Source organism: Macrotis lagotis, chromosome 3, assembly GCF_037893015.1.
Source record: "Macrotis lagotis isolate mMagLag1 chromosome 3, bilby.v1.9.chrom.fasta, whole genome shotgun sequence".
NCBI lineage: Eukaryota > Metazoa > Chordata > Mammalia > Peramelemorphia > Peramelidae > Macrotis > Macrotis lagotis.
Window position 1 is genome coordinate 129,557,122 of NC_133660.1, and position 14,370 is coordinate 129,571,491.

The window sequence follows — 14,370 nt, forward strand, 5'->3', positions numbered from 1 at the left end:
GATTTGAACCCAGGTACTCCTGACTCCCAGGGCCGGTGCTTTATCCACTGTGCCACCTAGCTGCCCCCTAGTTTGGGTTTTTTTAAAACAGTATTTCCTAAAAGGGAAATCTTCATTAAAATAATTCTTTATTGAGGGTTTCTGGATATCAATGTCCAAAAGGGGTGCTTAGAGCCTTCCCATTAGTTCTGTGAACATTGATTAAGCACCTACTATTCTATACACCAGACAAAGTGCTAGACACAGTAATATGAAGACAAAAAAGGAAAAAAATCCTCTTCTTAGGGGGCTCACATTCTTTTTGGATGTGGAGATGGAGGAAGAGGTTTGGGGAGGAAGAAAGAAGTCCATAGAAAAGAAAAGAAAAGAAAGCATGGGCAAAGGAAATATCAAGTAATTTTAGGATGTTAATGGCATTAGCAACTGGGGTGATGGGATAAAAAAATGACACTTGGCCAGAACCTTAAAGGAATCTGGGGGTCTACTAGGTTTGGGGGAAAAGGAGTGCATTCCAATCATGGGAACAGCTTGGACAAAGGCTTGGAAATCAAAGAGGGAATATTGTGTATAGGGAATTCTAAGTATGCCACTTTGGCTGGGTAGCGAGTGTTTGAAGTCAACAAGTCAAATCAAAAATAATTTATTAAGAACCTATCAAATGCAAGGCATTGTACTAAGAGCTAGGGATATAGAAGGCAAAAACAGTGCTTGCCTTCAAGTAGCTCACAATTAAATGCAAAAATCTCCATGAATAAATGCAATTTGAAACCAGTAATGGGAACTAAACATGAAAAGGTAGGATTGTGAAGGACTATAAAAATAAAAGTGTACTTTATGTTAGAAGCAAGAGAGAGCCAATCATGCTTTTTTGAGGAGAGTGACTTAATCAGATCTGCACTTTAGGAATAACATTTAGGCAGCTTTGTGGAGAATGGATTAGCTAGAACTCTCTAGTCTCAGTCAGATGAAGGTTCACATGAATTCTTTTATTACCCATTGATACAATTAATTAAACCCCAAAGTGTTTTGTACCTTTGGGCTTAGGGCTGCCTGCATTTAGCAGTCATGTGGAACCCATTGCCCCCTCAATCTTCTCTTTCTCTCAGGTACTTCCAGATTAAAACTGTTATTGGGGTAGCCAATTATACAAAAGCAGAACTCTGAGGACCCCTTTATATCAGACTAAGCCAGATGACACATGAATCCAATGCAAAGACATTTAATTAAAATAGGACAAGGTAATAACATAGAATAGGATCAAGTATTAAATTTTTTTTTATTATCTGTTTCCAAATGCTTGTTACTCTCAAATAGGTAATACTAGTCACAGCTTTCAACCAACTACACTGGTTCCTCAAAAGTAGGAAAGAGATACGGTATATATTCATGCCTCCCACATTGTGCCTGCCTCCATAAGTACAAATGAATCCTGTGAAGTAGACTCTCTTATTTAATTTTCACTTTTCAGACTTGTAATTATATAAAATACTATCATTGGCTCTAACTCAATAAAATACAAATTTGAATAATGCTAACATTTCACTGTATTCATTATTCATACTTAAATGGAACTACCTGTATATTAGTTCAATCATGGAAGTATGTTAAGAGTAAGGACTAAGTATTAGGATCCTTGGTATCTCCCTGTATTCTAGGGCATACTAGGCTTCTTTTGGGAACCTAAAAAGCATTGTAGCTTAGGGAGCTCTGAACTTCTCTGAGAAACTTGAAGTGATGACCCTTCTAGGACATCTCCCCACCACTGCCATCTCTCATTAGCCACTTCAATGCTTCTCCAACTTTATGTCTTATCTTTGATGAGATTCCCAGCCAACTTTTATTCTATAGTGCTAAATGGGGCATTATAATGTGGATCCCACACATAGACTTCTTGGAGGAATGGAGGGACACACTTCTTTACATTCTCCCCCAAGTGAAAAAATTTGTAGTCCCTGCAAATTGCATGGAGTACAGCAAAACATTCAACAAATTTCTATTAAGTATGTTCAAAACACTATGTTATATCTATAGACATATAATAAATATACATCAAATGGGTTATGACATAGTCACAGCTAATTATTCCAAATACATTTTAATATCCACATTAGAGTTGGATGTAGCAGATCAGATACAAAGGTCATATGCACAATGTATAACACATATAACAAAGTAGCATACTGTAGACCAAGTGTTTAAGTCCCAATGTAATTTGTGGCACATATATCTGTGTTTTGTACAGTTGATCAACAGCTAAATGTGATACTTAACATATCACATGTTGCAGTTACATGTCTAGTAATATCATCTCCCACTGTTCTAGAATCTTGTCAGCCTGAATAATCCTTTAAATCCTTAGAGTTCTCAAAAGCTTCTTATTTGGACATGGTAGATGAACCAAGCTGACTCTTGTATCATCATCAACACTATTGCAGAGCACCAAGGAAAGTCCTGAGTATACAAAAATAAGTGAAATCACTCCTGCCCTCAGGTAGCTTACATTCTACTGGAGGGAATACACACACAGAGATAGTTACGAAACCTGTAATTTGAGGTGGGAGAGCATGGATTTTCCAGGTGAAAGATATTGAGACCATGCTTTATGAGAATCACTTGAAGGAACCAAGTATGCTTAGTCTGAAACTGATTCAAATTTATAAGAATAAAAGCCATTCCCCAATATAAATGTTATTTCTCAAGAGAAGAAACCCAGGCTCTCTCTCTCTCTCTCTCTCTCTCTCTCTCTCTCTCTCTCTCTCTCTCTAGATATATGAAAGTACCAATTAAAGAAATGCAAATTAAAGCAATTCTGAGGTTCTACTTTACACCCATCATGTTGGAAAAGGTGACAAAAATAATAAATTTTGGAGGGGGTTGTGAAAATGATCACATGGATTCATTTTTAGTGGACTTGAAAATATGCTTGTGAAAGGAATTCTAGAAAGCCATTTGCAATTAGACACTAACAGTATTAAACAGTGTGTGCCTGTTGATCTGACTATTCTAGTTCTAGGTCTATCCAAAAATGATCATAGAAATAGAAAAGGTCCTATATGTACAAAATTAAGGATAGTGGCTCTTTATGTAGCAACAATAAGCTAAAAATTAAAAAGTGTCTATCAATTGATGAATTACTGCATAAGTTGTGATTATGAATGTGAAGGAATACTATTGTGCTGTAGGCAATAAAAAAAGATGATTTCAAAGAAGCATAAGATTTATTTGAACTGATACACAGAGAAGAAAGCAGAACTAAAAAAAATTTGTCATAACACTAATCTAGTAAGCAACCAATTTTTAGTACTTCTATAAATTGATGAATAATAAAATGAGCAGAAGTAAAATAACAATTTATATTATAAAAACATTTATAAAAACAATTTTGAAAAATGTATAAGTTGATGAAGAATGAAATAATACAACTGAAACAGTAACAAGAACACTATAAAGATAAACCACTTGGAAAAACTGTAAAAACTGTGATCAGTATATAATGACCATGGACCATTTGATAATTTAGAGTCTAGATCTAGAGTCTAAGGGTATTGAACCTTTTAGCTCTGTTTGTCAAGGTTGCATATAGAATTTAATACTTATTTATGGCTGCAATATAACCCACAGTGCCAATGAGCATAAAAATAAAATGTAATAAAGCTGCGTGAATGGGCTTTGAGGGCCACAAGTTGAACACACCTTAGAGACCATCAAGACCATCCAAGATGTACTGATAAGGGATCCACTTGATGAATTATATTATCTATCTCCAGGACAAAGAGGTAAGATCTAGAGTGCAAAATGAAACATATATATTTTGTATACTGTCAATCAACCAATAAGCAGTTATTAAGTGTATACCATGAACCAGGCCCTGGGATGAGCCCTAGGGATACAAAGGAATCAAAAAACGGTCTTTGCTCATGAGGCGGTACGATCTAATGAAGGAGAGACATCATGCAAAAAAAACTATATAAAAACTATATAAAAATAAGATATCCCAAACACATCAAGTGAAACAATTCATCAACCCAATCAAATAGGTTATGACATAGTCACAGCTAATTATACCAAATACATTTTAATATCCACATTAGAGCTATATGTAGCAGATCAGATGCAAAGGTCACATGCACAATGTATAACATATATAACAAAGTGGCATACTGTAGACCAAGTGTTTGAGTCTCAATGTATTTTGTGGCACACATTATTCATATATATATATATATATATACATATATATATATATATACATACATATATATATATATATAAAACAGTTAAATGTGAAAATATGAATTGTTTCACTTGATGTGTTTGGGAGAGAAAATAGATTTCTGTTCATTAAAAAAATAAAAATCAGTTAAAGGGGGTAGTAATTGTGGAATACTGTGCATACTTTTGGATGAGGTTACTATATTTTTAGCCTTGCTTAACTATTTTATTTATAAGGGACTTCTCACAGTATGGGGGTAATTTGCAAATGTTTGTAATATAAAATTTAAAAAATAAATACAACTTTAAAACCATTAAAATAGTTTATAAATAGTTTAAATCAGATAACTCAAATTTCTTTCCGTTTATGAGATTTAGTGAAATACAGATACCCTGACTCAAAATTCAGTGCTCTTGCTGCTATACTCTATCATTAAGTAACTTGGAGGAATCATGGCAAGAGTTGTGCCTAGAGTGAGAAAGACTTGAGTTCATATTCCGCCTCAATCAAATACTTTTTGGGTGACTCTGAGTACAGTGTCTGAGCATAGAGTTTCCTCTTCTGTTAAATGAGAATTATACCCTTTTCTCTAAGGGTAGTTGTAAACTACTTTGCAAGTTTTCATGTGCTATAGAATTATTAGTTACTATTATTATTGTTACTGTTATAAGCGCACTGTGGAAAACAATGAGAGAATGTAATTTTCTGAGGCATTTTTATTTGCATACAAACTAGTGAAACCTTTTTTAGTCTTTTCCATTTAACTTGAAAGACCCCCCCAAAAAATTCAGTGAAACTCGCAATGGAGTTGAGGTGATGAATGGTCCATGAAATAGCTAAGGTTCTTTTCCATTCAAGGTCTTGAATAAGTGATACACAAGCAAATTGGCTCAAAGTTTGGCTTAAAACAGAAGGAATTCTGTAGATAAATCTGACTAGAGGTTGGACTAAAAAAATTAATGCAAACTGTTTTAATGTTGAAGATAGTAAAAAGTGTCCTTTGATGTTATTTTGACTTTGGATTGGTCTGTAACTAGGTATTTACTGATTGGTTGAATAGTTGGTGAGCACATCATTAATTCATGTATGTTTATTCTGTCTCCCCAGCAAGGTGGGAAGTTCTTTGAGGGATGCAATCATATTTCCTCTTTTTTTCCTTCACAGTCTTCTGCCCCCTAGCATGACCTCATAAAATGTTGATGACCTGGTGAATGACTGACAAATTACTGGAAATGTGTTTGAGTCTTTGACACTTGAGCCATACACCTGTTTTTCTTCCTCTGTATCAAAGGGCCAAGGGTTAAAGAGAATTATTCAATCAACCCATAATGTATAAGGCTTCATGTGCACATGAAAAAACAGAATAGAACAGCTTATAGCTATAGGTAGCATTTCTATACTACTTTAAAGTTTGCAAAAGCATTTAACAAATATTATTTTATTTTTATCCTCACAGCAGCCCTGGATGATATTATTATCCTCATTTTATAGATGAGACAGAAAGAGGTTAAGTAACTTGCCCAGAGTCATATAGCTAGTAAATGTATGAGGCTTGATTTGAACTCAGGTCAAGTTGTCTCCAGGTCTTGTTCTCTCTTGACTGGCCTATAGCTCCTTTTATGCAGATGACCATTCATTACTGTAGATTCTCTCCTCCAAACTCCTAAATACTAATGTATATATCTATCCCATTGATGGTTATAGGGTTCAGTATGCAAGTTTGGGGGTAATCAATGATTCAACTCATAGCTTGAGTTTCCATGTAATCAATGACTATGATGCTGGACTAAGTACATTAGCAAAAGCATAATCAAGACATGGAATGCTGTATGGGAAAGATCAACATTTTCTAAAAATCAATGTTTTGTGAATCTGTTCACAAATGGGGACAATCTCCTATCCCTTAAGAGATGTTAAAATGCAATTCTCCTTTAATTGCTTGCATTCCCTAGGATAGGGAAAACAGAAGGACATCAATAGAAAGGCCCCAGTGGTAAAGTGTTGGGATGCAATGTCATTTACTACTGGAATTTCTTTCCTGAGGCTTCTCATAGCAACCTAGAGAATGACTGAAATCTCTCACTTAAATTTTGGATTATTTTAGTCCATCTGCAAATCACTCATCTTGGGACCAAGCGGCCATATTGTTGCATATAGTCTCTTCACCCCCACTAGGGCTCTGTGTCTTGTGTACATCTGCCTCCAGGCATGAGCAGTCCTGTTTTTTAAATGTCTTGCCTTTTAGTCCCTCTCTACCAATTAGAGTCCTCACCTAATGAGGTTAGCACATAGTGGGCACATGCAATGTAATGCAGAGTGGCTCTTCCAATGAGTGACTCTCCCTGAGCTCCAAATCACTGCAAGAAATGAAGTTCTAGAGATATAAATTCTTTAGTAAACTAGTAGATTTATTATGCTCACAAAAAATACACATAATACTTTTCTAATACCATATAGACATTTTGCCTCAATGTGGTCCTTGAAAATGGGAGTACAACTGTTGGTGGAGCTGTGAACTCATCCAACCTTTCTGGAGAGAAATTTGGAACTATAGCCAAAGGACAACAAAAATGAGCATACCCTTTGACCCAGCAATACCACTACTGGGTCTATACCCTGAAGAGATCATGAAAAAGGGTAAAAACATCACTTGTATAAAAATATTCATAGCAGCCCTGTTTGTGGTGGCAAAGAATTGGAAATAACGTAAATGTCCTTCAATTGGGGAATGGTTTAGCAAGCTGTGGTATATGTATGCCATGGAACACTATTGTTCAATTAGAAACCAGGAGGGACGGGATTTCAGGGAAGCCTGAAGGGATTTGCATGAACTGATGTTGAGTGAGATGAACAGAACCAGAAAAACACTGCATACCCTAACAGCAACATGGGGGTGATGATCAACCTTGATGAACTTTCTTGGTCCATCAGTGCAACAATCAGGAACAATTTTGGGCTGTCTGCAAAGGAGAGTGTCATCTGTATCCAGATAAAGAGCCATGGAATCTGAACAAAGTTCAAGGACTATTCCCTTTAATTTAGAAAAAAAATAGATATCTTATTGTCTGATCTTGTTATTTCTTAGACTTTTTGTCTCTTCCTTGAAGATATGATTTCTCTCTCATCACACTCAATTTGGAACAATGTACAACATGGAAACAAAGTAAAGACTGACAGATTGCTCTCAGTGGGGGTGGGGTGGGGGAGGGAAGTAAGATGGGGAAAATTGTAAAACTCAATATCTTTAATAAAAATAAATTAAAAAAAGAAAATGGGAATACAAACTTCTTGGAACAATATGCATTTGGTTTGTTAACGAAGTTAGAGTGACAGAAGCATAATTTATTGATTGGTTGCAGCTGATATCCTCTGTAGTCTATGATTTTTTTAATAACCCTTATCCTTTTTCTCTCAACTTTTCCTCCTCTTTTCTTTGCTTTTTCTTCAGTGAAAAGTGTTGACATGGTGGGACAAGAGTACAAATCCTAATCATGGCTGGTATAATCTAGACCCCAGATAATTTTACATGCCCTAGTATCTTAGTCTTCCTTCTTTCCTTCCTTCCTTATTTTTCCTTCCTATTACCTTTTTTTAGTTTTTTTTACAAGGCAATGGGGTTAAGTGTCTTCCAAGGTTACACAACTAGGTAATTATTAAGTGTCTGAGACTGGATTTGAACTCATGTCCTCCTCACTCCAAGGCCAGTGCTCTATCCACTGCACCATCTAGCTGCCCCCTATTAATGTTTAAAAATTTTCAGATTCAAATTTTCTCCCTCCTTCCAATCTCTCCGTCACCAATTGAGAAGGCAAGCAACAAGATATTCATTATACAAATAAAGTCATGCTAAATATATTTCCATGTTAGCCATGTTGCAAAAAACTAAGAAAAATAAAACATATATATATAGTAGAAATATATATATGTAGATAGATAGATAGATAGATAGATATTAATCTCTTTTTTATGACAGAAAGTGTGTTGTGAAAATAACCATGTCTTAACTTGGAGTTTCATTTCAAGAGAAAGGGAAATAAACCATCCATTGATCTTTTCTCTACCTTCCAAGAAGAGGATTTCCTTTACTTTCTTTGGCTAGCTAGTGTTTTATTTGATCCTAAAAAACAGTTTTGAGCTCTCTTTACTAATTCTCCAAAATCCTCAAAATGCCAGGTGAATAGAAAGAATTTCAATGGCATAGTGTGGTAGTGGTGGAAAAAGAAGCTGTTGTTCTCTGATCCCTCCCTTTTACATCAATGCTTCAATGGGCCCATGAGCCCATGATCATGGATACTCCTTCTAAGGTGAAGGCAACACAGTCATACTTTTCATTTTGCATGAGTGCTATCCATTTTTTAAATTTTTATTTGCTTTGAAATTAAATAGAAAAAAATAAAAAATTTCTATGTACATAGTACAACTCAAAAAGAAGATTGAATTTGAAACCATGAATATCCATTTCATACTGTTAACTTTTTTTTGAAAAACTATGTAGTAAAGATTCCACTAGTTTGCAAAACTACCCTTCTTTTCTGTACATGCTTTAGTTTTCTTTTATTATATACATATATGTAGTTATATATTTTATATATAACAAATATTGTATATTATAAAATATATTTTGTTTATATATATGTGTGTGTGTATATGTAAGCAGTTTTGCAAAACCATACTATGAGTATTTCTATTTATTAGCTCTTTTTTTAGAGGTGGATTGCTTCTTCCTTCATAGGTCTTTTGTAGTTGATATAAGTATTTAAGTCATTTACAGTTGTTCTTCAAACAATATTGCTTTTACTATATAGTATGTTCTCTTGTTTTTGCTTGTTATTTTATTATTTCATGCATCTTTCTTTTTTTTCTAAAATTGTCTTATAATTTCTTATACCAGAGTAATATTTTATCATCATAATATAAAAAACTTGTTGAACCTGTTCACAACTAATGGGTACCCCTCAATTTCCAATTATTTGCCACTACAAAGAGAGGTGTTATAAATATTTTAGAATATATAAATCTTTTTCTTTTTCCCTGATCATCTTGGAAAACAGACCTAAGAGTTGTATTTCTAGGTCAAAGGGTATACACAGTTCTATAACTTTTAGAGCATAATTCTCAATAACTCTAAAATGATCAGATGAGTTCACATTTCCACCATCAGCGTCCCAATTTTTTCACAACCCCTCCAACATTTATAATTTTCTCCTATCATTTTAGCCAATCTGATTGATGTGAGATACTATCTCAAAATTGCTTTAACTAGCATTTTTCTAATCAATAATGATTTAGAGTATTTTCATATGATTACATATAGTTTTAATTTCCTCATAGAAAAACTGCCTCTATATACTTTGGCTATCATTTGGGGAATGACTCATTCTTAAAATTTTTGACAATGTTCTCTATATCTTTGAGATATGAGATCTTTATCTGAATATATCTTTATAAAATTCTCCCAATTTTTCTGCCTTTTAAAATTTAATATAATAAAAATTACCCATTTTGTACCTCTCAATGATTTCCATTTCTTGTTTATTCATAAATTCTTCCCTTATCCATAAGCTTGATAAATAATAAGTTCAGTCTTTTTCTAATGATATCTCCCTTTATATCTAGGTCATGCATTCGTTTTGATCTTATCTTGGTAAATAGTGGAAGATATTGATCTATACCCAATTTTTGCCAGACTGCTTTCTATTTTTCACAACAAATTTTACTAACAATGAATTCTTATTCCAAAAGTTTAAATTTTTACATTTGTCAAACATAATGTTCTTATAATCACTTACCACTGGGTATTGTATATCTACTTTGTTTCATTGATCCACATTTCTATTTCTTAGCCAATACCAGATAATACAGTTTAGGATCTGATACTGCTAAACCTACTTCTTTTACATTTTTTTTCATTAATTCCTTTGATATTCTTCACATTTTGTTCTTCCAAATGAATTTTGTTATTTTTTTCTAGTTCAATTTTTTTTTGTAATTTAATTAGGATGACATTGAATAAATATATTAATGTAGGCAGAATTGTCATTTTTATATTGACTCTGCCACCTCATGAACAATTAATATTCATATAATTATTTAAATCTGATTTTATTTGTATAAAAAAGTGTTTTATAATTATATTCAAGTATTTCCTGGGTTTGCCTTATCAGGTGTAAGCCCAAGTATTTTATTTTAAATGGCAATTTCTTATTATCATTATTTACAAATTTTTGATGGTAATATATAGAAATGCTGATGATTTGTGTGGGTTTATTTTATATTTTACTACTTTGTTAAAATTATTATTTAAACCAATTTTATAGTTTAATATCTGAGATTTCCAAATATGTCATCACATTCTCTATAAGAGATAGTTTTATTACCTTGTTGTCTGATTCTTTCATTTTCTTTTTCTTCCCTTATTGCTATTGCTAGAATTTCTAATACAAATATTAATAATTTTGGTGATAATGAGCATTCCCGTTTCATTCCTAATCTCATTGGGAAGGCTTCTAGTTTATTTTCAATACAAATAATGTTTTGCTGACAGTTTTAGGAAGATGATTCTCATCATTTTAAATAAAAGTCCTTTTGTATCTGCACTTCAAAATGTTTTTTAATAGAAATGAGCATTGTGTTTTGTCAAAAGACTTTTTTGCATCTGTTGATATAATCATGATTTTTGTTACTTTTGTTATATTATATTAATAGTTTTCCTTATGTCAAACCTTTCCTGCAGTCCTGGTATAAATCCCACAGAGACACAATGTATAAATTTTGGGATATATTGTTTTTTCCTAGCTAGTGCTTTATTTAGAAGTTTTGCATCCATATTAATTAATGAAATTGGTCTATAATGTTCTCCATTTTTGCTTTTCCTGTTTGGTTATAAGTATCATATTTATTTCATAAAAGGAGTATGTAGGACTTCTTGGTTCATTATTCCAAATGATTTATTTAATATTGGAATTAGTTCATCTTTATGTTTGGAATAATTCACTTGTACATCCATCTGGTCCTGATGCTTTTTTCTTAGGAAGCTCATTTATGGCCTGCTCAATTTTCTTTTTTTTTTTTTGAATTTAACTTTTTTTTCTCCCAATTATATGCAAAGATAGCTTTCATCATTCATCTTTTGTAAGATTTTGAGTTCCACATTTTTCTCCCTTCCTCCCTTCTCTTTCCCTCCCCAAACAGGGAGCTGATATAGATTATACATGTACAATCATGTTATATTATGTTAGTAAAGCTGTGAAAGAAGAATCAAAACAAAAGGGGAAAACATGAGAAAGAAAAACATAAAGCAAGTTTTAAAAAGTGAAAATAATATTATTTGGTCTGCATTAAGACTCCATAGTTTTTTGTATGGATGTGGATAACATTTTCCATCATAAGTCTTTTATTTTTTAGTTTTTTTTTTTACAAGGCAGTGGGGTTAAGTGGCTTGCCCAAGGCCACACAGCTAGGTCATTATTAAGTGCTGAGGCTGGATTTGAACTCAGGTACTCCTGACTCCAGGGCCAGAGCTCTGTCCACTGCGTCACCTAGCCACTCCACCATCATAAGTCTTTTATAATTGTTTTTGATGACTATATTGTGAGAAGTTCATCACAACTGATCATATACAATATTGCTGTTAATGTGTACAAAGTTCTCCTGGTTCTGCTCACTTCACTCAGGATCAGTTTATGTAAGATTTTTCTAAAATCCATCTACTTATGATTTCTTATAGCATTCATATATCACAACTTGTTCATCTATGCTGTAATTGATGGAATCCCCTCAATTTTAAATTCTTTGCCGCTACAAAAAAGAGTTGCTATAAATTTTTTTGTATGGGTGAGCCCTGGTATTGCTGGATCAAAGTATGCACAGTTTTATTGTCATTGAGCATAATTCTAAATTGTTTTCCAGAATGGATATCAGTTCACAAGTCCATCAATAGTACATCAGTGTCCCAGTTTTCCTCTATCACCTCCAGCATTTATCATTTTCCTTTTTTGTCATACTGGCAATCTGATAGGTATGAAATGATAACTTCAGAGTTGTTTTAATTTGCATTTCTATAATCAATAGTGATTTAGAGCATTTCTTCATTTGAGTATAGATAGCTTTAATTTCTTTATCTGAAAACTGTCTGTTGACAATTTATCAATAGGGGTGTGACTGGTATTATATGACTGGTATAAGTTTAACTCAGTTCTTTATATATTTTAGTTATGAAGCCTTTCTCAGAAATATTGGCTGAAAAAAATGGTTTTTCAGTTTTCTGGTTTTTTTCCCCTAATCTTGGTTGCATTGATTTTGTTTGTGTAATAACCTCTTAATTTAATGTAATCAAAATTATTCATTTTGTACTTTATAATGTTCTCTATCTTTTGTTTGATTATAGATTCTTCTCCTCTCATAGAGCTGATAAATATCAATTCCTTTTTCCAAAATATGTTTATTTAGATACCCTATTTTCTCTTTTGTAATTTTTAGATAGTTTATATTTCTATAATAATTCTTCCATTTCACTTAAAATGTTTAGTTTATTGACATATAATTGGGGAAAATAGCTCTTTAAAATTAATTTCCTCTTCATTAGTGGTATATTCACCATTTTCATTTTTTATACTAGTGATTTAGTTTTCTCTTCTTTAAAAAATCATATTAACCAATGGTTAATAAAGTCAATTTCTAGTTTTACTTTTTAATTCAATGAGTTTCTTGTATTCAATTAATATTACCTTTACTTTTTAGGATTTTAAATTTGATATTATTTGGAAATTTTTCATTTGTTCTTTTTTCTATTTTTAATTGCATATCTAATGAATTGGTCTGTTCTTTATTTTATTAATAATAAATAAACATTTAAGCACACATTTTCATCTAATTATTGCTTTTGATCCATCCCGTGGGTTTTGGTGTGTTGTCTCATTATTGTCATTCACTTTAATGAAATTATTATTTCTCTGATTTGTTCTTTAACACTCTCATTCTTTAAAATTAGGGGTAATCTGGGGCAACTAGGTGGTACAGTAGATAGAGCTCTGGTCCTGGAGTCAGAAGGACCTGAATTCAAGTTTGACCTCAGACTCTTAATAATTATTTAGTTATGTGACCCTGGGAATCACTTAACCCATTGTCTTACAGAAAAATAAATAAGAACAAAGATTAGGTATAGACTCTAATTAATCATTATTTTATGCTTCCATAGATTAAATGTAACTTTTATTACATTGTGATCTGAAGATGATGCATTAAATATTTTTGCTTTTCTACATTTAACTATAAAGTTTTTATGCCCTAATAAATGGTCAGTTTTTGTAAAGGCACCATTTACCACTGAGAAAAAGGTATATTCTTTTCTATTTTCATTCAGTTTTCTCCACATATCTATCATGTAATTTATATATCACACAGCTTATCCAAGATTCTGTTCATCTCCTTGACTTCTTTCTTATTTATTTTTGACTAGATTTATTTAGTACTTAAATAGGAAAATTGAAGTCCCCCACTATTATAGTTTTGCTATCTATCTAAACTTAAAATTAGCTTTTCCTTTAGAAATGTGGGTGCTATAACATTTGGCACATTCAGAAATAGTACTGCTATTGTTTCATTATCTATGGTAACTTTTATTATAATGAAGTTTTCCTGTTTGGCTCTTTCAATTAAATGTATTTTAACTTTAATTTTGTCTGAGATCATGCTTGCTATCTCTGTTGCTGCTTTTTTTTTGCATCTGCTGAAGCATAATAAATTCTTTTTAGCCCTTTCTTTTTATTCTGTGTGTTTCTCTCATTTTAAAATGTATTTCTTAAAAACAACAACATATTGTCAGATTCTGACTTTTAATCCATTCTCTATCCATTTCTGTTTTATGGGTGAGTTCATTCCATTCACATTCAAAATTACATTTTCTAGTTGTGTATCTCCTACCATCCTACTTTCCTCATTGTTTATCTTTCTCTCCCTCTCATTTTACCCTAGCCCTCCAGACCCCTTCTAAGAGTCCCTCCCTTATCTTCTTTCTTTACTCTTCTATTTCTTGTTCTGCATACCCTTCTAAGAGTCTCTCCCTTATTTTATTTCCTTGTCTTCCTATTTCTTTTTAAGTTAAGTAGACTTATACCATTTGAGCAGAATATGTTATTCCCTCTTTAATTCAGTTCTGA